Source organism: Athene noctua, chromosome 4 (assembly GCF_965140245.1).
Source record: "Athene noctua chromosome 4, bAthNoc1.hap1.1, whole genome shotgun sequence".
In the NCBI taxonomy this organism is placed as follows: domain Eukaryota; kingdom Metazoa; phylum Chordata; class Aves; order Strigiformes; family Strigidae; genus Athene; species Athene noctua.
This window is the reverse complement of record NC_134040.1, coordinates 57,673,753-57,696,789: the sequence shown is the minus strand read 5'-3', so window position 1 is coordinate 57,696,789 and position 23,037 is coordinate 57,673,753. Positions and strand designations below refer to the sequence as shown.

Sequence of the window (23,037 nt, the reverse complement as noted above, 5' to 3'; positions counted from 1 at the left end):
TTCGTGAGCCTTGTGCTGAAATACCTACAGAAACATAACTCACTCATTACTATTATAGGGCTATTTGCGAAGATAAGGTCTTTGGATGAAATGATATTTTAGTTGCCTATCAGTTGTTTCAGAATTAGCACCCACAAAAACCTTGATGCTGGTGAAATCTTGAAGGTTGGGAAGGTACTTATTGTACAATAAGAAGTTATCATGGTTCATATTCTCTTTTGCTGCTGCTGAACAAACTCAGCGTGTGACCAGAATCTGCTCAAGAGCATGCAGGAGGACTTCTGCTCTTCATATGTCATGTAATGGCACTAGCAGTGCTCTCTGTGTCAGGTCACTGTTGGACTTTAGGGCCATGACCATTGCTAATCTCAGTGAGGATTGAAAAAAGGAGAGAGTAATGTTGGTCTCTTTTAAAGAACAAGATGGAAAAAGCACCACAGATATTTTTTTTCTAGAAAAGGCTCACCATGGGCTGTCAGTCCTGCAATACCAGGCAAGTGTTTACACACAGATTCCCTACATGTGCCTTTGAGACTATCCTATCAATAAACTAAATCATCTGCACTTTCTGTGCTGGTTCCCTTCATCCTACCATGTAGCTCCAATAGCATATGAGTGCATGCACTCCTAAGAATTTCATGCTAATACTGTCATTTCTTTGTATTTCTCCTAAAAATTTAGAGGGCTAAATTACTCCTCCATTTTCTCTAGATTAAATCAAACTTATGGCACTCCTCCTTTTCTGAAATACTTATGGTTTCTCCAAGTTTTCTGTGGTATACTTGGAAGCAGAGTTTGGTTTATAATTTGTGAAATTTTCACTTGTTTTTTTTTTATCTAGATTATGCCATAAAATCCTCACATTTTCATTTTGTCAGCTGCCTCAAGTAAGGGAAGAGTTATAAACTTTTGCCCCATGTTAAGACAAGACTTTTCTTACGACAAAGTGACCGGCAGAAGGAAACTAGCCAGACAGTCTGAATGACGACCTGGGGGGGTGATGGAAGCCCCTCTGGGACAATGCATTTTCCTGCTTCTGGAAGTCCCTCCTATTTCCACATTGGCTTCTGCATCCGGTACTTTACCAGGATTCTCTTTCACATCAAAGCATCTCTCCCCGGGCTACACATGTAGGGGCACAGCCTTAGTTTCTATGGGAAATAGTTTCATCCCAAAGGAAAGGGAAAGAAATGTTTGGTTTAAATATGCTTAACACTCCCCCTTCTGTATAAGGCTCTCTGTTGTTGCACTTTCTCTGGTCCTTTGGGATATCAACATGCTCTTTACCACACTCAAGCTTATTTTCTTAGCTGAGGTGTTTAAAAGGGTCGGGTGGGGTGGGGGTAGGGTGGGATTTTACTCTCATCCACATTGGTTAAACAAGTATCAGGCTGAAAGCTTGCTAAATTAATTGCATGAAATTCTTTTTTGTTGGTCTCACCCTTAGGATGAGTTGGTCCTAATTCTACCCTTTAAAAGAACTTCATGATGCAGATAACGTGGAGTTTCTGCTTCTCTCCTAAAGTTATTAGAAACACAGAAGGAACTAATGTATGGGTGATAAAGCTGCTGCTTAGCTTAGTGGGAGGATGGGAGGAATTGGAATCCATTCCTCAGATGGGAGGAATCCATGAAGTTGAAGTCAAGGAACTTTCCTTGATAAAGAACTCTAATCAGAGATGAGTTGCTGACTATATTTTGTTGAGTATTTTGTGTAACCTCAGTCAACCCACAAAAGGAAAAGAAATCTTTGGAAATGAGATTGCTCTTGAGCTGAGTGTGTCCCTTGAGTGCACTTCTTGAGTAAACAACCTACAAGCAAAAGTTGCAAGCTTCATGTTAGCAGTCAACATGGCTTAAGGATATTGATGCGATGAGGTTTGTAGCTGATACAGATTAATAAAACAGATGAGCTTTTGAGTGCACAAACCCTTTTTCAAGCTTAATGAGAAGATAAGTGTGTTTCTGATTTGACTGTGAGTGTGGGACCATTCAAAACTACACAAGCGCTTGCTGGTAGCCATGACTGATACCAAGGAGGAAACACCCAATGACTTTCATGGTGGAGAATTAAACCAAGCCTGGGCACTCTAACCACACAGACTTCTCCTTATCCCAAATACTTACAAAACATATGCAGTTTGGTAGCCCGTTATTCACTTTTTGAAGTCCCCTGAATTTGTTTATTATTCCACTGTTGATGTCATTGGTTCCTCCCCGGTTTTCCTCAGTCGGCATTTAATCTTTCTGGGTTAGTTGCTCATGCCTTCAGGGTCACTTGGTTTCTTTCCACACCAGGCTCTTTGATTCTGCCTCTATTTGGGGCTGGTTAGTCTTTTGATTATTTGAAATGTTTTGAATGCTGACTTTACACTGCCTTGTAAAAGGCTCTTCTACAAGGGTTGCTAACTGCAAGGCCCTGTTGCTAGGCAGAGAAAGTGTGAAGGAACACATGTAAATGTTTTATAAAGACAACAGCCACTGAAGTGCAAAACTGACATATCACCTTCAAGAATGTAAGATTTTGTTTGGTTTGGTTTATTTTATATATATTTATTGGTACTAACAGAAGCTAAAATGCTTACACCAACCATGGAAAAACGTTGAATCTGGAAACGTCTCAGTCAGAAGTGTGGCATTTTTCTTAGGGACAGATTGTTGGCTGCGGCCATGTGCAGCCCAGCAGAGTTGAGGATGTAGATGAATTGGAGATTGTCCAGAAGAAAGAAACAGGAATGATAAAAGGTTTATAAAACATGAGCGATGAGGAAGTGTTGAAGAAACTGAGTTTGTTTAGTCTAGAGGAAAAAGACTATGGGGCAAAATGTATGAGTTTTCCAATATGTAAACAATGGCTTTAAAGAGGACAGCCATCATTTGTTCTCCACAGCCACTGTGAGAAGGACAAAAAGAAATCAACATAATTTTCAGCAAAGAAATTTTAAGCTACACTTTGGGAATTAGGTTTTCTCTGGATGGTGAGCCCTTTCACTGGCAGATTTGAGAACAGGTTAGACCAACACCTTACAGGGAGGAGAGGGCTAAACCTGATCCTGGCTCATGGGAAGGTGTGGGACAAGATGATTGTAGGCGATTCTTTCCAAGTCTTACATCTTTATAAATTTATGAAGGAGGACTTTGAAGGGAAGTGGTTTTGGCTGGGTAAACACATGGTTGCATTTTATAACTGGTCACTCCAGTCACGCTGATGCCACTTCAATAGTAAGAAATTATGTCTTCTTTGTGGCAGCTGTACACTGATGTGATAATTCTGGGAACAGCGTTTTAAAGTTATACAATTGCTCTGTTTAGCAGAAGCTCCCATTCCTTCCTCTTTGCTCAGCCTCTTAACTTTCCTTCATGAGGCAGAAAATCCTTTTGGGAAATATGTTTTGGTCTCCCTCTTGCAGGACTTGGAGGAGCCTCATTCAGCTTCTCCCACTGGTTTGAAAGAAATTCCCAATCTGCAGTCACAACCAATTTCCATCTCTTCAGCAGGCAAAATGGCTCATGGTGCCATGGTGGGATAGAACAGTTGCATATTTTAGGAGCCATCATACCTTAGACCAATTGTTCTGGGCCCTCACTGCCACCTTGAGGAAGTTTTCAATGCACGTTCATCTGATGCAACAGTATCGGGGCTCTTCAGTGCACACCAACCACAATTGCATGGTCTGATTTGCAGTCCTGTTTGCAACAGCAGAAGGAGTGTGGTATTTGCTGTGCCTATATAACAGCAAGATTAAATTCGAGCTGAGGAAAAGTGCATTCTGGCCCAGCCAGGTGGTGGGTCAAGGACAAAGTAGAGGAGGAGCTGAAAAAACTGAATGTTTTAGTGAGGATTTTAAAACCACTAGAAAATTGCAAGGGGCAAGAGAGGAGGTGAACAGGGAAAATGTCCTTACATTCTTTTACCTTTGAAACATTTTCCAGGAGATGGTAATTCATTTATAATTAATTGCTAATGTATTTATTATTATCAATATTGATTTCAGTTGACAAGACATAAAGTTAGTAAGTATGAAGCACTGTGTGCAAAACCTGAAGCACCTCCAGCTTCATACTGTGCCAAGTAGGTTAATCAAGAGCCAAAGTCACAACGTGTGGCAGCAGGGGACTCCTTACTGCCAGTCTGCAAGAGAGGACAAGAGTCCTGGAGGCAGAACTGCCATCAGCAGAGGAGGCATAACCAGGCAGCCTTGAGCAGGCCATGGGGGATGTAGTATACTTTTGAGATTAAATCCTAGCTGTGTCTTGAGAGAGACGACTCCTCTAGACAGTATCTTTCAGCATCCTGTTAATTAAAAAAAAGGATTAGGGTAAATTTACAAAAATAAATAAATTAAAGAGAAAGTAACTTCTGCCAAAAAATGAACTTTCATGTTCAACTTCTGCTTGAAACTAACTTCCCAGGAGCCAACTTTCTTGGGGGATAGCCTGTTATCAGATAAAGGAAGGACTGAACAAGAAAGGTAATTTCTTTGTTATGAAGCCCACCCCCTTTTATCAAGACCTTCTCCCCCAGCTGTTAGTGCTCACTGACTTACCTCTGATCTCTTGGCACCTTTGTATTTTCCCACCTGTCTGTCAACCTCCTCTGAGGGTATTTTCCTTCTTGAAACTGAACTTTGCAACACAACTAAAGAAAGCAAACAGAAATGGCTTCAATCACTCTTATTGCTTAAAAATTCATGATCATTTCTATAGCCAAAGGCAGAAAAGCTAATTATTTACTGTCCCAACCAGTCTTATCACCTCCCGGGAAAATGTGCTATTGAGCTGGCTGTGCTGATACATCTGCAGAAGACAGCTCTCGTCGCTAGGACCCAAGTGTACTAGCATCACCAGTGGGAGTTTTTCAGCTTTGAACAGAGTTGCTGCAGCAGGTTAGCTATAAGGCAGAGGAGCTCAACCACCAGGGATTGAGAAGACGGCAATGTCTTGCTTTTCTCCCTAGTGAACCTTCTGGCCATCTTGATATTGGCAATTACAGAAGAGTGAGCTATTTAGGGAAAGATTGTGATTTTTTTTTTTTTTTTTTTTTTTAAAGTAAAGCCCATGTAAGCTTGGTATCTAGAATATTATGGAAAAGAAGAACCAGGAGAATTCTGGATGATGCAGGTAGATACCTGTCCAAAAAATTTTTTCCCTGAGTGGTGGCTATGCCTTTCTATTTATTTTCTTGTTTGATTTTTATGGAAAGGTACCCAGTTGTGGTGACTGCTGTGAGAGATTTGATTAGGACTCACTCTCACTCTACCCCACCTTATGTCGGGTCCCACTGGAAACTCTTCTATATGGACACCCTTCTGAAGCAACTCTTGCCCTCTCCTTCTTATCTATCTTCCAAGGGCCTTTCATAATCTGCCTCTACACTGAATTCAGATCCAACATTTGTGACTTCTGCATAACACGTTCTGGACCAAAAAGACCTTCTCTTTGAAACTCCAAATTCCTTGAACTCCCCCAGCCAAATTCACAACAGACTCCTCCTCCCTGTTCTTCTCTTTGAGCAGATTCTTGCTTTTTGTTGTCAACTGGAGTAGACTTGTTGGATTTCTCAGTCAATACTGAGGAAGATAAACTTGAATACACACCCTGTAGTGAGGTAGCACTGTGGGTACCTCAGGTGCTGTTTGCTGTTCTGTATGGGAACAAGGAGAAGAGGCAGAAAGCTATAATACGTAAGAACTTAACTGATCTCTGGCAAGCTTTAATTACTATAGCTGATTAAAAAGACCTGGGACTTTCATGATGTCTAACTGTGAGTGGTGGGCATCTAACCAAAGATGGCATGGTCAGGGATGATAGATCAGGCATGACATGGTGATAGTATAGAGAGGGTAACGTGGTTATTAGCACTGGAGCTGCATGTGGCAGAACTAAGAGAAGTGCCAGATCTGTGACAGATGTGATGGGAAGGGCCCTGGCAAGGCAGGGGATGAAGCTGTGGGAGCAAGCTAAGAGATGGAGAAGAGGACACTGAGATACCAAACATTTGTATACTTGGCAGGTAGGAAAAGTATACTTGTGTTATGTGTTACAAGCATGTCTACGTTCATTATTTCTTTGCCCAGTGAACATTGTGGAAAGGACCATGCTATTTGTAACACTTGGAACCAAACCAGGCTTTTGTGATATGCATCATAAAGCAAATAAACACATATACAGGCCTAGCCTTGTACTCAGGAGAGCCTAACTTGTGCCAAGGCCATCCCACAGAGGTGCTTGTGGATTCAAGCAAAAGGCAGGGTCTCCAGCATGGTATTTAGGTCTAGACCTCAGTACCTTCAGACAGCTGCGCAAAGCTCTGCCCTGCTTTTGCTCCACCTTGGCCTTTCCCACCATGGCTGTGCCCCAGCTCAATGTCCCAGCTTTTCCCTCAGTCAGGCTTTGGCTTCCTCTCCCAGCCCTGTCTCAACATGATGCTCTTTCTGCCCTGAGCACAGCAGCTGCCCTGCCAAGTCCAGAAGACTACTACTGGCCAAGCTCCCACCTGCTTGCAAGGGGTAGTGCCATCTCCTCCCCATGCCCAACTGGGGTACTTGGCTTTCACAGCTGGGTCTGAAGCCAGCAGAGTTTACCAGCTGTAAGCAAAACCTCTAATTAGTTCAAGTCTGCTACTATTTCTTGTAGAATAATTATACTGACCATGCACAGGAAAGCTTCTACCTTTTCATTTGTTTCCACTGAGAGAATTTAGTGCTGTTTCCCAGGGCTGCTACGAGCTAATAGACTGCAGTCATGAAGCAATACCAGGATTTTTCCCTTGTGAAGTCACAGGACTAGTGACTTTCCCCTTCCCTTCTTCCCATGCTTTCACTGTCCCACCCACCCACTCAGCACAACTTGATGTTGTGTTGATCGAGTAAATGGTACAGAAAGATGCTAACGTCTGGGTGTTGGCAGTGTGTCTCCCAGATGGCCAACACTCTTACTTCCTCCTTTTTCAAGATAAAAGGCTCCATTTTAAAGCCAGTTAAAAGAATACTAGAGAATTGATCTGAACACAAGAAAGTGAATGGATCAACAGTTACATTTTCATCCTCTACTGCCCTCTATTGAGGATGGATCCATCTGCAGAAGAAAATCTAAACTGCAATTATTCACAATTCAGATTAGAGTTTTATCCCCACAAAAATGATAACTTTTTTTAGCCCATATGTTCAGTTCAGAATACATTTTCATTTGCAAAGCTTACCAGTGTGCTTTTTGACATATTTACTGTATTTGCAGGTTCCATGCATGAAGGCAAAATAGTCATGGATTAACCATCTAATCCCCTAGATCTGCTTAGGGAGAACCTGTTATATTAATAATCAACGTGTTATGATAACCCAAAATAACCCATAAGGTTCATTATGATGCCAGGTGGAAACTGCCCTGTAAATTCCACATACAATATGGCAAAGGCCCTTCACTTTCTCCCTGACCTAATCACCTCAAAACTCAGTGGATGAAAGAGCAATTAGCTGTACTAGTCATGCTTGGAAACTAGAATGACAGTGCATTTATCTAATAAAAAAAGAACTCAGAAGAAAATCTGCCTATTGACTTAAAAAACACTCTCTGGCAATGTGATTCCTTGGCAATATCATTCCTTCTTTGGCAATATTTGTGGAAAAATTTAGAGGAACAGAACAAGTTATAGTGATGCTAAGCAAAAAAAGATAGAAAAGATTATCGGGTCCTGTATTTTTCTACCACTTATCATCTGAAAATCTCTAAAGGCTTTACAAGTAATTGTTTACAAAGTAATTATTTGCTAAGTAATTATGTGCAGGTAATTATCTCAAAAATCACAATGGACAAGCAAAGATTGAATTTGGTTTTGTTTTACAGACAGGGAGATTTGAGAAAAAATTGAAGTCTAAAATGTTTCAGTCTGACCTGCCTAAAACTAGGATTCTTCAGTCTCCTCTTGTTCTTTCAAAATAAAAATTCTGATATTCAGAGGCGTGTACCACTTTCAGCTGGTTGGGATGGCAGGGGATTCACACCAGTAAACCACATGACCTCAAGTTTTCTCAAGTGAAAGTGTCCCTCTGTAAGACCTTCTTCATTGTGGAGTTTAAGGCTGAAAAATGATGTGTTCCAGATAAAGCTGTGAGGATTTTAAAAATAATTTGCAAGAAAATGCCACCTATTCTGGATGCTGATTCCAAATGAGAGTGAGAGAAGGTGCAATTTTCTGGGCTTTCCTCATGTTCCTGCTATTTTGCTAGGTGCCCACTGATGTTTCTAAGTTCTCTCCTGCCCCTGACAGATAAACTGATACAGGCTCCCCCCCCCCCGCAAAACTTATTTTCCCTCCCTTGTATACATACAAATGGTGTAATTTTTACAGAGGTTGGATTTTCCTGACTATCTTCTGCATCCCAGTACCATGAAATTACAGATTTACATTTCAGCAACATTAGTCCTTGAGTAGAAATCTGAGGTCCCTGAATGGGGACCTGGGATCTTAGGAAATATGGCATTCTGCTACTAGAGCTCTTATGGCACTTCATAAACACAGTAATCTCTCTTTTGCCAAGAAAGGATTCTCTCCCACAGACCTTCTATGTGATTTCTATCTGCACATTAATAATTGGAAACTGCTTGGGATAAAAAGGTATTTAGGTGTTTAAAACTGCAGCAGTTCCCATGCACTGGCAAGGTGCAGAGAGCTCTCTTCCCACAGTCCAGCCCTCCAAGGGGAAACCACAAGCTGGCTGGACCCTGAGCGCTGAAAATCTGGGGCATTTGGGTGGTATCAGCTGGATCAAGGTGGAGCCATGTACCACTTCTCACTGGAAGGAAGAGTGTGCCTGTTTTCTCTTCAGCAAAGGACTGCCTGCCGTGTGCAATTCTGCCTTCAAGTCTTCAGCAGAGAGTCTCCTTCTCTCTGCCAGCTGTGGTTGAAGGAACACCTATTTTTTTCTGCCAGATAAATATCTTTAATACTCCCAAAACTGATACTGATTACTTCCTTCAGGCATGTGAGCCATGAAACTCCTAAAAGAAATCTAGAAACACCCTGAGCACAGAAACTAAGCTGAAAAGCAGCAGAGGCTGAGCTCATAGACTACTTCAGGACCTTGCTTTCTTAATCAGACCCTCTCTGGAAGCTGAGGTTTTGCCCATACAGAAAATTACAAGGATCCTGAAGAGCAAAAATGATAGCTGGTAGATAGGCTTTGTGTTGCTCTTATTTGGAATGGTACAACAGTGTCTTATACCTGCTCAGTTTATCACAACAGCTTTCACCCTGTGCAAGGGCTAACAGCTTGGGTAATATTCACCCTCAAGAGCAAATCCAGGAAAAGAGTTTTACTCATAAAAAGCCCACTCTGGCATCTCCTCACTTACAAGCTGATAGGCATAAGCAACCAGAGAAAGGGCCTGGATGGATTGTATGGTAACTGGAAAACTGCTTTTGAGACTTGCTCTGTATGCTCATCTCCCTTGCAAACTCATTCTTGGGATCTCTTAAAAAAAAAAAAAAAAAAAAAGAAAAAAAGAGTGCCATTTAAAACAGAGCAGGTTTATTTGTATCATAAGCAAGCTTCATTCCATGGATATAATTTTAGCAGTGGATCCAGATGGTCATCTACAGCAGTTTAGTAATCAGAAAGATGTTTAAACTGGTCTGAGATACAATCTCACTGGTCTGAAATCAGAGAAATAGACTGACAGTCTCTCTACAACAAATAAATTATATAAAAGGAGAAAGAGTAATATGGAATATTTATTATTATGATTAAAATAGTCAGCATGTTACTTTTAATTCCGTGTAAATGCAGGTTTTATGGATAGGAGAGTACATAGCTAAATGCTGTGCAACCGTTTTCCATTGCTACAGGGACTTCCCCACAATATAGTTAAAGCCCTATCCCCTGTTTCAGCAGGGCTGAAAGCCTGTTAATGCTCTGAAATGATGAAAGCAAATGCAATTGAATAGCAAACAAAAAAAGTTCAGACTTGATCAGTGATGATGAGAGAACTCCAACTGGGTTCTCTTGGGAGCAATGATCAAGAATTAGTCTTGATTTTTTTAAGCTAACAAATGAAGCTTCCTTATTCTACTTAAATAGGATAAGAAAAGCCCTATTAAAGAGAGCTAACAGTAGTACTAATCTGCCAGCTGCATCTCTGTTCGCCCCAGTAGGAAAAAAAACAAACAATGAAAGGCTTCTAAAAATGTTTAACAAAACCCCCACAAAATCAGAGGAGCAAAAGGTAATTCAAAGATGTGCAACTTTGCAAAGGAAGAAAAGTCTGTTTTCATAACTAAGAGAAGAGGCAGGAGCGTGGGGTGCAAGCTCTCATCCCTTGCCCTCCAACCCCCAGAGTTTACAGTCTGTGGGCTGTAAGAGGGGCTCTTGCCAGGTGTATGAAGGTGGCCTGGTCTTGGGTTTTTGCATTTCTTTTTGGTTTTTGACTAAGGACTTGATGTCCCCAGGCACCTGCCTTAGCACAATTACTTGTGTTTCTGGCATGAATAATCTCAGCAGGTGGCTATGTGGGGGCAGCATGCTCATTCCTGGGCAAGCCTCAATATTGGCTCTCTCTGCTGTCACACTGGCAGCCTTTAATGTATGCTCATCTCCATATAAGTATTGCTTAGGCTCCAGATTTGGCCAGTTGTGAGATTATTGCACCATCTGTAATCTGTATGCTCTCCTGAATCGCTGGCTGGCTTGCTTGCTAAAGGGGACCTTTCAGCAGTCCTGCTGTATCTCCTGACATGTTCACGTGCTCTTGGTGGCACCGTTCAGCATCGCTGACTTGACTCTAGCTGGCAGGGAGAGCAATAGCTGTGAAGATGTGTCAACATCACTGGATGCCAACATGTGGAGGCAACCTGAATGCATGCCCAGGACTCCTCCGTAATTAAGATGTGGCTGCTAAACCTTGGGGTTGTTTCTGCACAACCATGGTGGCCTGTGCTGGCTAGATTAGTGACAGAGTAAGGACACCTTCACAGTGATTGGGGCCTAATCCCTCAGCAAGGGAGGAGAGAGAGAGAAAGCACAGGTGAGATGAGGCAGAAGATGCCTTGGTGTATGTATAGCAGTAAGTTAGGAAGGAACCACTGATATGAGAATTGAGGACAAAATACTCTCATAAATCTAAGACATAGAAAAGATGGGGATGGGGTGGGATGTGCAGGGAAGAAGGATAAAACTTGGCCCCACTGTAAAACCACACAAAGCAATAGTTGTACCAGAGTCTTACATTACTCTTTTTTTCACATGAGGCAAGACTATCTGTGAATTGGTAGCCAAAATACAATTTCCTCTTCATCTCAGATCAATATTTAAATGCCAGTGATCAAGAAGAGCTTTCAGTATGTAGATTAGGACCCTGAGCTCATTTAGCTTCAAGAAGAGAAGGCTCAAGGGGAATCTCATCAATCTGTATAAATATTGAGTGAGGGGGAGTAAAGAACACAGAGTCAGAAGTACAGGAAACACTGTAACACTGTAATGAAATTAAATTTAACCATAAGATAAAACTTACTTACTATGAAAGTGGTCAGACATTGAAACAGGTTGCTCAGAGAGGTTGTGGAGTCACCATCCTGGAGACATTCAAAACCCAATTCAATACAGTCCTGGGCAGGCTACTCAGTTGACCCTGCTTTGAGCAGAGGGGTTGGATGGGATGATCTCCGAAGTACCCTTCCAGCCATTTTTCCCTTTTCACCCAAACTGCAACCTCTTCAGGAGAACAGTACAGTTCTTAAACCACTCACCAAAGACATGGGAGATGTGCCATGAAGATGCATGCGTTTACATAAAACTCACAAATTCTCCGAGTCTTACACTTTTAGGTAAACGTTTACCCCGAAAAATACAAGCTATAAAGTGCTTCCTGACTTGCTGTTAATGATTGCATCAAACAGAGCAGTGATGAATTCAAGGCCAAAATAGAGCCCTTTAGGTGAGTCTCAGAACTTTTAGCTGCTACATGCAAAACCCATTACTACAGAATTGCGGCACAGAATAATAATTTATCCAGGCTATAACAGGTCAGAGTTTTGACAGTGATTGCAATGAGAGCATGATGAGGTCCTTTGGGTTGGGCTATATTTTTCAAAGGACCAAACCTGATTCCTAATACTAGGAACTATGCTCAAATTACATGGCTATATATTTTAAATAGAAATTCCTTTTAATAACCTGGATTTAATGCATTTTACAATGTATTTATTATCTCACACTGTGATATTTTGTAACAGATTTTCAGCTAACGAGTAGCTCATCTAATGAAAATAATGATTTTTTCATGCTGTACTACATGGAAACTTAAAGTATTTCAATTAAACAAACTGCCTCATTAGTGTGCCTTGATAATATAGTTGAGTTTTCTTTGATATGGTCAGAAATATCTAGCATGCTTTTGGGATGCAATCAAACTCTCCAATAAACTTGTTGCTAAAGACAGCTGCCTGGCACCATGTATTTCTTGAACAGTCAAATGACCTAGTTTAGAAGTGTTTGAAGCCATTTTACACTGTGGAAGGAGAACAAATTAACCTTGTTTAACAAGTAGTTTTCAATTTGTGTTCCAGCGCTCTTCCTCACTCTACATCTCCAGTGCAGTGGCATGGCCTTATTTCATCCTTCCTGGGACATATCATATACACTTAATGCTACAGCCTTGGGAAGCACCTCTCCCTCTCCCTGCTGCAGGGGCCCTAGGAGGAGGCCCTATCATTGCACTCAAAGTGTACCTGAAACCACCGAATTGGTTATTTGAGGTCCACTTCGCTCTTTTGTGCTCTACAAAGAACAAAAAGAAAATCGTGGCCATAGTTACCTTTCACTTTGGTTTCTTTGTCCTGTTCCCCTGAAAAGCTTGTTCAAATGAATATTGCAAAGACAGTAGAGAAATCTGCAGCAGACACTCAGACTTTGGTCAAGCCAAGACCAAACTGAACTACATCTTTACTGCGGAAGATTTCTGTGTCTGCAGCTAATTCTTGTTGGGATGCGGGGTCAGATCTTTGGCTATTATAAATCAGCACAGCTCTGCTCAGGGAGCTGGTTTTTATCAGACGAAGATCTGGATTCACATTCCCATCGTTTCTCTGAGAAAGAGCATTTCTGGGTAATACTCATTCTATAGGATTAGTGTACATTAAAGCTACAGTGAAGTGCTGCCTTTTAGGCTCTCCCCTTGGAAAATTTGGTTCCGATCTGGCTCCCATCATAGGCAAAATGAGTTGCAGGAAATCTCTCTGATCATTGAAACTAATTAGTTACTCCCTCGCCAGCTGCAGTGGACCATACATTAAACACAAGATAGCTTCACCTTCTATATGTATTCAGTATAAAGGAAAAGCAGACACAAAGGCATTTACAAGCTGCAGCTTAACCCCTGTGACAGCTTACCTGCAGTAACCTTTCCTTTCAGTCTAGTTCCTATTTGGTTCTTTAAAACAGGACTTTAGGGTGGCTTTTTATCACTGATAAAATCACATTAAACAACAAGCAAACAATCAAGCTTCTCACACACCAGACTTAACTGGTGAGCTGTAATATCCTTGGGATGCCACCCATGATACCTCCCATCTGCATTTCTTTCTCTGTCAGCAGCAAAACTAGAGTGGACCATGTTAGTTTTGTTTCTAATCAAGTTTTTTTTTATGACTTTTGTTCTCAGCTCAAAGAGAAGATACTTGTCTCTGCCCTGTTGCAAAGAAATATTTACATCCAAAAGGCAAGCTCCCATCCACCTATGCCTGCCTGTTACAACCCCCTAAATTCTAAGCTTAACGTAAGTTGGCAGTGTCCCTTTAATCAAAATTTAATGCTTGTCTTCAGTCTCCTCAAAGCACTTAAAAACTTGAGGCTTTAGAAGGGAGTGAATCATTAGTGCTGCTGTCCTCCTCTGCTTCCCAATGAGTGGGAAGTTTGATGATGGGATGTTACACAAATGTGGGTATTGTGTTTCTCTCCACAGAGCCCTGTTTCAGGATCAGCCTGTCAGACTTTTGCTAGTTTTGCTGCTTACAAGGAGGAGGGTGCAGAGAAATCTGAAAACCTGCTCAAGAATGAGATGCAGCCAACACTTTTATTCGGAAGTTCAGAGGAGGCCGCATCTTGCGCTTGCCAGCTCTGTACAGACAGGTACTAAAATTCACATCTGACTGTATCAGAAATACTGCATTCAGCTGTCTCAACTTCTGTCACAGGCATATCTGCTAAGAGAGTTATCAGCCAATTAGTCTGGGATGTTCATAAGAGCTCGGTTCCTGTTCAGTCATTCCAATTTTTGGACCTGTGAGAAGCCTAGCTTGCAGCTTGGCAGCTGAGTGCTTAGAAAGCTGGCTGTGAGTCCCTCTGAAAATTTGGCCTTGAATCTGCAAATATGCAACTCAGAAACCCCTGTAAGGAACAGCCAGTCTGGTCCCAAGCATAAGCCAAGTTCATCACAGCTTCATGAAAAAATAACACCTTCTGGGGTTTTTGCCATGCACAGCCAAGTACAGTGTTGCAGAAATATTTTGTAGGCAGCTTTCTGTACAATAACCTAGGTAAAGCTAACTAACATTGATCCAGGCATTTCTTTTCAGCTCAGTGTCACGTTTTGTGTTGCTATTAGAGTGATGTGGTTTATGTTTTAAAATGCTCCATTGTTTTCTTCTCAAACCATTTCCTTTTTCTTCCAAATTCCCTTCAACCACTGCAATCTTGTTATATGGCATTATTTCTTTGCTGCAAAACTTCACAAATGCAGACGTATATGGGTACTTCTAGGCCTTAATTTTTTCTGTTCAACACCAGTACCTGGACAGATATTTAATGTGTCCCTAATTTTTAATGTACAGTTTATGTTGTACCTAGCAAGGAATATCCAAAGCCTCATGTGCACATATGCACACACTCTCCCTCTCTGCTTCTCTCCCTTTTGCATTTAAAGTGTGTAGTAACGTGCTGGACTTTTACCTTTGGAGAATTTGGTTCAAATCTGACGTACATTATAAGCAAAATTGAGTTGCAGAAGATAACTCTAATTATTGAAAGTATTTTCCTAATCTTTAGCATGTTATAGGATGGTCATTACCATTTACAGTATGTTACAGTAACAGCTTGTAAAATATGTTCACAGCAGGGCACTACCTTGATAGCTCCTGGAGTGAAAACCAGTTTAAGGCGACTACACGTCACATACAATACAGTGTGACAGTCTAAAGGGCAGTAAACTTGGTCCAGTGGATGAGCGGTAGATCATCGTTTGAAGGTGAATAATTCTACATTTTTAAAAGATGTACTTATCTATACAGAAAACACATCCAAAGGGATTGTTATCTTCCTGTCTTCTTGAAGAAGGAAGGCATTTATGAAGAAGTAGGGAAGGGAAACATGGGGAGAAGGCAAAAGACAGCTCCTTTCATAGACTCAGTGCTGAGATATGGATACATTCAGCTGAAGGGGGAAAGAGAGATGCTTTCTTCTGTCTTCATACGATGAAAATAAAAAGTGATCAGGATAGATTTTTGTTATCCTCTGGGCATTAAAAGCTTAAATGCAAAATGCATGACTTATTATATCTAGCCAACTCTTAGGGGTAAATAAGCAGTATGGGGAATTAGTTGTTGTTAATTGGACTTCTGAGCTGAATTCCCAGGGTGCTGTACTGCAAGCATACTCCTTTTGTTTTAATATTGAAATAGGGAGAAGCCAGCTCTGAGATGCATTCATTCCATATAGAACAGCAGAGCACGCTAAATCATCTTCATCCAAATACTTAGTTGTGTTTGTTGAATGCAAATATTTTAGGGTTAATTTCTACATATACTATAGAAAGTATTTGGGTTTCCATTGACCATATTAAACTGTAAGGCAGATCTTCAAGCAGCATAAATTACCTAATTGTCTTGTAACATCTGAAGATATGGCTTGCTGTTTCTTAAGCCATCATCTAAATAGATGAAACATTTTCTATGAAACTCGGTGCACTCAATTCTGCTGCTGGTGAATTGAACTCTTCAGAACTGCATGGCAGTGAGTGTAGTTTCAGTGATACAATTTTATTGCAAACAAAAAGTGCAATCTTGAAAATCATATTTTGTGTTGCTTTATCAACATCGTACACAGTATTTCTTCTTTAGAAAGTTTTAATAACAATCACAAAATAAACCCAAAGATCTCTCACAGATTCAAGAGACCTGGAAAAAGTAGTTTTACTTCAGGCTTTTGTTCTAGGACCCAGTCCAGTCTGCACATGCTGAAAAAAGTGATAAAGTAGCAATCCCTGGAGCAGAGGCCACAGGTCACACATCTCCTTTAATACCCTGTTGTAGCTGATGCTCCTTGCATGGCTAATTGCTACTGGTGTAATTCAAAAGGTAACAGAAAAACCCAGGCTAGCCTTGCATGTTCCTGTCCATAAAACATCGCAGAGAAATGTTCCTAGTGCTTCTGAAGTGCTCAGAAAAATAACCCAGGGAGATGTTTGAGTGAATTATAAACCCTTTAGACAACCTAAGCAGAAAACCTTCCTGAAACTCCTCATGTATCTTTAAATCAAGAACAAAAATATATATTTTTAAAGTTACAGCGATGCACGATAGACCTGTCATTATTCTTTACCTCTCCCCTTACCTCGGTATGGTCAACATTTGCAATGGTAGGTAGCCCTTCCTGTTTTAAAGAACAAAGCAACAGCAAAATGACCAAAATGCCAGATCCTTTTGACACTTAAATTCTTACTCAATAGTTTGGTCCCAGTCAATTCAAAGGAGTTTTATTGTTTATTGGACTTGAAATGGAGTCTAGCCTATACCTTTCTCACCTGTTCATGGGATCCATGTCAATTTATGGCAGATATTTTTGAGTAATTTTTTGTGGTAAGCAGCTCTACTACTCTTAGTATTTGGTGTTTACTACTCTCCCCAAACTTCTGCAAATAAAGAATTGCACACTAATTCTCTTTGCAGAATCCCTGAGATTGTATTAAATAGTAATAATTACTCTTATTTTAAAACTAGAAAAGTTTGGCTTAGACCAGTTAGGACTAGTTTAGGACTAGCACTTAGGTAACTAGATTGTCAAGGTCTCTGGGAGGTCACGCTGAGCCATCCAAAGACACTACATTACATACACCCAAAATCACAGTAACCACCATCAGTGCCCACACGGCTGATGACATTGCCCTTAATTAACTGATTTACCCACAGTAAATACCTTGTGTCAGCAAGGGTGCTTTGCCCCTTTGATCCTGGGCTCAGGTTGCCAGAGGCACACCCTCCCTCTACAGCTGTACCCCTCACCTCAGGAGGCTGATGTCAGGGGAAGGAGCAGAAAGGTGACAGTGCCAAGCAGTTCTGGAGATGCTTCCAGCATGAGTCTTTCTGGAGATGTAAGCTGCCTACAGCATTATACACATTGCTGGGAAAAGACTGTCTCCATGCCCTTGATGCCTGGATGGCCAGAAAGGTTAGACATGAGCAGCAGCCAGGTTTTAGCTTGCATTTGACACCAACAATGAAATACAGTTTTCACAGCCTGGAAATGCTGCTAAAGCCCCTTTATTTTTATACTGCTATGCAACGTAGTGGTCTGACATAACACCACTGCACCAGGAGGACCGACACAGGAGATGTCATACGCCAGGGACCCCTCCTTCATCCTGGGGACTGGATGAAAAGCAGCAGTGAGCCACCACCACACAGAATTCAGGTCTCAGCTGCATGCGCAGCCCGCAGGCTCAGTACCCTGCTCCATCTTAAATGCTTTCTGCAGGGGGAGGGGGAGTGTGCACAAAGCCTATTTAATTAGATGTTGTGTAGGAAGGACAAACTCCATCCCAAGTGAGATGGAGGGTTTCATGTCTCCTCCAGATGGTGAATTTTATTTTTTTTTTCTAAGGCAGGAGAAAGTGAGCAGGTGTGAATATGGGGCCTACCTGTATTGGTTTTAATCAGCAACTTTAAGCAAACTCAGTGTTCTCATCAGAAAAGGGGAAAAATAAACAGCTGAGCACTGTGATTCATTTACACTTCAAATATACTTTGAGTTGGTTATTCCTCAATTAATCAAATAGCTGGTGTATCCCTAAAGTAGTATAAAGTGACACGCTGTGTGAAATCAATTTTCCCTTCCAAAATCATTAAATTCAGTAGCCTGTGACTACATCCCTGCTAATTCTAGTACCGGTCCTTTCATCCTCCATTAACTTTGGCACGCCTAACAGGCTGTCAAAAATAATTTCCCAGAACGTAAATAATTCAGAAATTAAAAATTAATAAATAATAACAGAGAGCTACTGGGAGATAGACTAGGTCAATTAGTCAGCTCTGCATTCTGTTTCTTCGCAGCAGGGGGGCAGCCACATTCGTTACTAGAATCTTTCCTCCGATTCCTAGGTCTGATTTACGGCTCTTCATTACTGGATCCAGTCAGACACAATTACCTCCATCACTATCTCAGTTCCTAACTTCAAAGAAACACACATTTTCTTGTCTGCTTTTTTTCTCCTTGCAGCAGCCTCAGCTTGACGTCCCTGGAATTTCTTCCACGCGGACTAATTAATAAGACTTTGACTTATCATATTCACTTCTCTTCTTTGATGTCCTACCTTAGTCAATCATCCTATTTAATTAGAATTTCAATGATAACTTTACTTATCTCGTGGCTAGATGTAAATTAAAATAACGGGATTTTAATTCTCTTTCTTACGGGGTTATGACATTTCTGACAGAAAAAGTTTCAACCCAAATACGATGTTATGTACTTCCTATGCTAGGAGTGCATTCCGCTAAATTGTTTTTCCCTTTGCTACAAAATAATTTTGCTTGTTTAACAAGCTCCACTGAAATGGAAATGAACTACAGTTTCTTGTAACATAATTTTCACAGGTCTGTGTTGTGCAAGGTTATGTTGATATAAATTAATATAATCAAATTGTGACTCGTGCCACATAGTTAATGAGGAAAGGGAACAGGATTTTTAAGGAAAAAAATAGCTCTGGAGAGACAATGGACCAGAGGACCTCTTCTTTCTGACCTTTCTAGCAGTTGCTAGTACTTTTCCAAGTCTTCTTGCTTCCTTCTCTCATTTACAGACTTAATCCTGCCGATTGTATCCAAGCAGCACCTAAAGTTGGATTCTTATTTCAATGAGACATTTCTAAAATACATAGCCACCCACTGTTCATAGAAATAGTATTGTGGCTGCAGCTTAATGGGAGCAGTATATCCCTCAGCTATCACTTATTTTTCCTCTCTGCAGTAAGCAGTATGTGCTTGCACAGAGGCTCACTTACCTTCCCATGCTTCTTAGAATTTGCCCATCCAGGCTGGTATGACAGCAAGTGAACAGAAGTGAAAACAATCTCTCACTTTTTAATTGAAGCTTGTGGTGCAGGGGAGCCCTAGAAGGATCTGTGAGGAGAGGCTGATGTAGCAGCAGAGTCCTCATGGAGCCTGGGTGATTCCTGGACATGGGACAGGAGGGTGAGGAAAGTAAAGAGGGATGTTTTCTGGGGGTCCATCTGTGCTTATTGAGCCTTATTCCTTTGTCACTCTTGCTCTTACTCTGGTGGAACTTCCCACAGGTCTAAGCAAATGATTTTAGACATAGATATGGACTTTCAGAAAAAAGGGGTAAGGAGAGGACCATATGGAAAAGAAAGCAAGAATGGTCAATATAGCAAGAACTGGTCTGAAATGATCAACAAAGTGTTCTTCTGGTGCAGTAAGCACAATACAGTGACAACTTGCTCGCTGATGCAAAATGCACCACATTACTAATCTGCCATCAGAGACGATTATCTTCTTAATCATCTCTGGTAGAAAAGAGTTTTCTGGGTTTACACTGCCAATGAGCAAATAGACCCTGGAAGCCAACCTCCAGTTTTCTTAAGGAAGAAAACCCACATCCTTGGGCCCTATGCTTCCACTGACATCCTAGAAGGGGAAAAAGGGGGTTTATAGGATGCCACTGTTACTTTTCCAAGTTGATGTGTTGTATGTTTGCTAGTCCATCCCTTTTGTTAGATTCAAGGAAAGAAGAAAGTGCAGAAAGAGTTAATGAGACACGTCAGACATGAAAAATAACTGCTCCCAAAAGAGACTGTTCAGTCCTGTGAAGAAGTAGGAGTAACAGAGAACATGAGAGAATCACTTGACTAGCACTAATCTGTACAAAATGTGCTTAGTGAGCTCCTGCTCCAAATCTTATCCCCACATTAGATAGATTAAACCAGTTGTCATAAAGCTAACATTTCTAGATGCTCTGGTGAGTCATTTGCCAGATAGCCCTTTTCCTCTTATAAAATAAACTGAAGATGTTTGAAAAACTAGGCCAGCACATCAGCAGAAGTGAACTCTGGAATTTTATTGACAGCTCCTAAAATTTATACCAGTTGAATTTAGAGCCCAAATCCGGTAAGTTCAAAAAAATATCGATACTGTTGTTCAGTAATAAAATAGTTACCTGTTGCACTGACAGCATCTAAACTAAACTACTTCATAATAATTTAATAGTGTTGTTCTTTAACAATTGGGTTCTGTTACACTTTTATATTTAGGCATGATTATTTAATCTAATTTAATTGGCTTTCTTATTCCCTTCAGGGTTCTGGGCCTAGAAGGTTCATATTAAATACTCTAATTGCTCTGAAATGTACTTGTTGTCTGAAATATGCTCCTATTTTAAATATACCCTAAAATCTAGTTCATACATATTTTCTCTTCTTTCATGAATTAGAAAAAAATTTGGTGTCCATAATTTGCACTTTAAAAGAGTCAATAATTAACCAAAATTATAATTATAGGTCAAAACCAGGGAGGATGCAGTACAATGAACAGTGAGTTACAAACCCACAAATAAGGCCAGGAGCACACATCAAAGCTTTCTGAGCACCCACTACTCTCCAAAAGCAAAGCTGAAGCCACTAACGATGGCAGCAGCATCCTACATATTTAATGTGCAGGTCCTTGGTTATCATTGTAGAACATTGCTCAGGCCAGCAGAGAAAAAGAGCATTGCAGGGCTTACAGCCCAATTCTGTGTTCCTTGCAGATGGTGATTTCCCGTTGACAGTACACGAAGATTTTGCCTGTACAAGTCAGCATCAATTGCAGCAGTGGCCACAACTTGTTCACACATGCCGTGAGAAGGAGGGGGTCGACGTTGTGCAGCAGAGCGGGATCAGCACCAGCAGCAGAGGCTGGGGAGCGGAAGGGATGGAAATGTGTCCTTTAAAATCTCTTGGCCTCTGATGCATGAGTGCCATGTGGCGGGGTGGGACCGGGATCCATTAGGGAGGCCACAGATGGATAGCGGGGGCCTTCCTATCACCAGTCAGCCACCAAGTTCAGAGCACAGAGGTCAGCTCTGCTTGTCAGTGTGCTTCTCAGCTTGTCAGGGACCTGCATGCGTGGGATAGGAGCTGAAATGTCTGGGAGAAGTGTAATCATAGAATCACAGATTGGTTTGGGTTGGAAGGATCCTTAAAGATCATTGAGTTCCAACCCCCCTGCCATGGGCAGGGACACCTTCCACTCGATCAGGTTGCTCAAAGCCCCGTCCAACCTGGCCTTGAACACTGCCAGGGAAGGGGCAGCCACAGCTTCTCTGGGCAACCTGTGCCAGTGCCTCACCAACCTCACAGGAAAGACATTCTTCCTTACATCTAATCTAAATCTAATCTAATCTAAATCTACCCTCTTTCAGTTTAAAGCCATTAGCCCTCATCCTATCACTACATGCCCTTGTAACCTGGTGAGGATCCTTCCAGCAAGCATTCCTCCTTTCCTTCCTACAAAAGCAATACTTAATGCAATTGCAAGGGGCTGACAGGGGTAGCTTTTGTGTGCTACCTTTTAATAACCACAGATTTGGCAGATCTGGCACCACTGGAATGCTGTTTCTGGCTGCTGAAAAGCCATTTTACACTCCCTTAGCTCTTGGTGTTTCCCTTCTTTCCTCAGGGATCTACCAGAGGCCGTTAAATACAAAAGCCAGAAAGCACGACCAAACGCAGGAAGCTTGTAAAATGCTGACTGCTGAATGTGGGGAGAGTATATTAAGGGAAAGATCAACTAGCTGTGTTCTATACTTTTTCTAGGTACCTATAGCTTGGAAATGGGATTTGGGATCAGGTGGACCTTTGACCTGACCAGAAGAGAAAGTTTTATTTCTTCATATTCCTGCTTGAGCGCCTGCCCTGGAGCACATGAGAGAGCAAGTACGTGCCTTGGTAAACAGGCAAGAGGATTTTCTGTCCAAGACTATGAGCATAGCTTCCAGCGCAGCAAGGAGGTGTTAGGCAAAGATCAGTATTTTTTTTCTCTCCACAGTGCCCAATTTTGGGATCAGCGTGTCAGACTGCTGCTGGGCCCTGAAAAGACAGTGCTGGGCAGTAGCAAGGCCGTCTTGAGGGAGAGGGAGTGCAGCAAGGGTAGCACTTCGATGCTCAAGGCAAGGTATTCTTGAACAACTTGGAACACTGCAAAAAGAGGGAAGGTGAAACCCTCTCACCACTGAGGCTGGCAGAAGGAGCACAGGCTTCAAGGGGGACCAGCCTGTTCCCCATGTAAGTTTTGTGTGAGAGCACAGAGTTTCCAGGTGTCTTACCTGCCGGTTTGGCATGGAAAGGTGTGTATGAGCGACTTGTAACTTGGAGCTTAAAACAACAGACTGATAAATGGCTTATAGGCCGACAGATACATAACTAGCATAATGAAGACAAAACGTTCGTTCTGAGGAAAGAAGCTAATGTTTTACAAAAATAGTTTTTCAGCAAAGCACACCAAAAAAAATAGTTTAACAGTAAAACGTACCAGAAGGAATGGTAGTGGCGGGAGAGAGCATGTGCGTAGGATCCCTGGGAAAAGTGAAGCAGCTGCACCAGAGAGGATCTAGCGCCGCGGCAGCTCTGCCCTAGCTCCGGCCGCTGAGCGGCGCCCCGCCCCACTTCCGCCGTACAACATGGCGTCACCATGACACCTCCGCTGCCGTACAACATGGCGGAGTCTACGCCCACCGGTGGCCGGCAGACGGGGTAGGGCGCGCAGGAGCCGGTATTCCTTCCGGG

General features: G+C 41.7%; 1 long non-coding RNA gene across 2 annotated transcripts; it reads right to left on the bottom strand.

Annotated features, from left to right (window-relative positions):
- Positions 1 to 2,567: 2,567 nt before the first annotated feature.
- On the bottom strand, positions 2,568 to 22,865 carry LOC141960280 (uncharacterized). Of its 2 annotated transcripts, XR_012633593.1 has the most exons (4): positions 22,784 to 22,865; positions 19,261 to 19,431; positions 4,548 to 4,639; positions 2,568 to 4,294 (listed from the first exon to the last, which is right to left on the bottom strand). It is a non-coding gene; the product is annotated as an uncharacterized LOC141960280 (long non-coding RNA). The 2 variants fall into 2 exon arrangements; XR_012633592.1 differs by lacking the exon at positions 19,261 to 19,431.
- Positions 22,866 to 23,037: the final 172 nt, after the last annotated feature.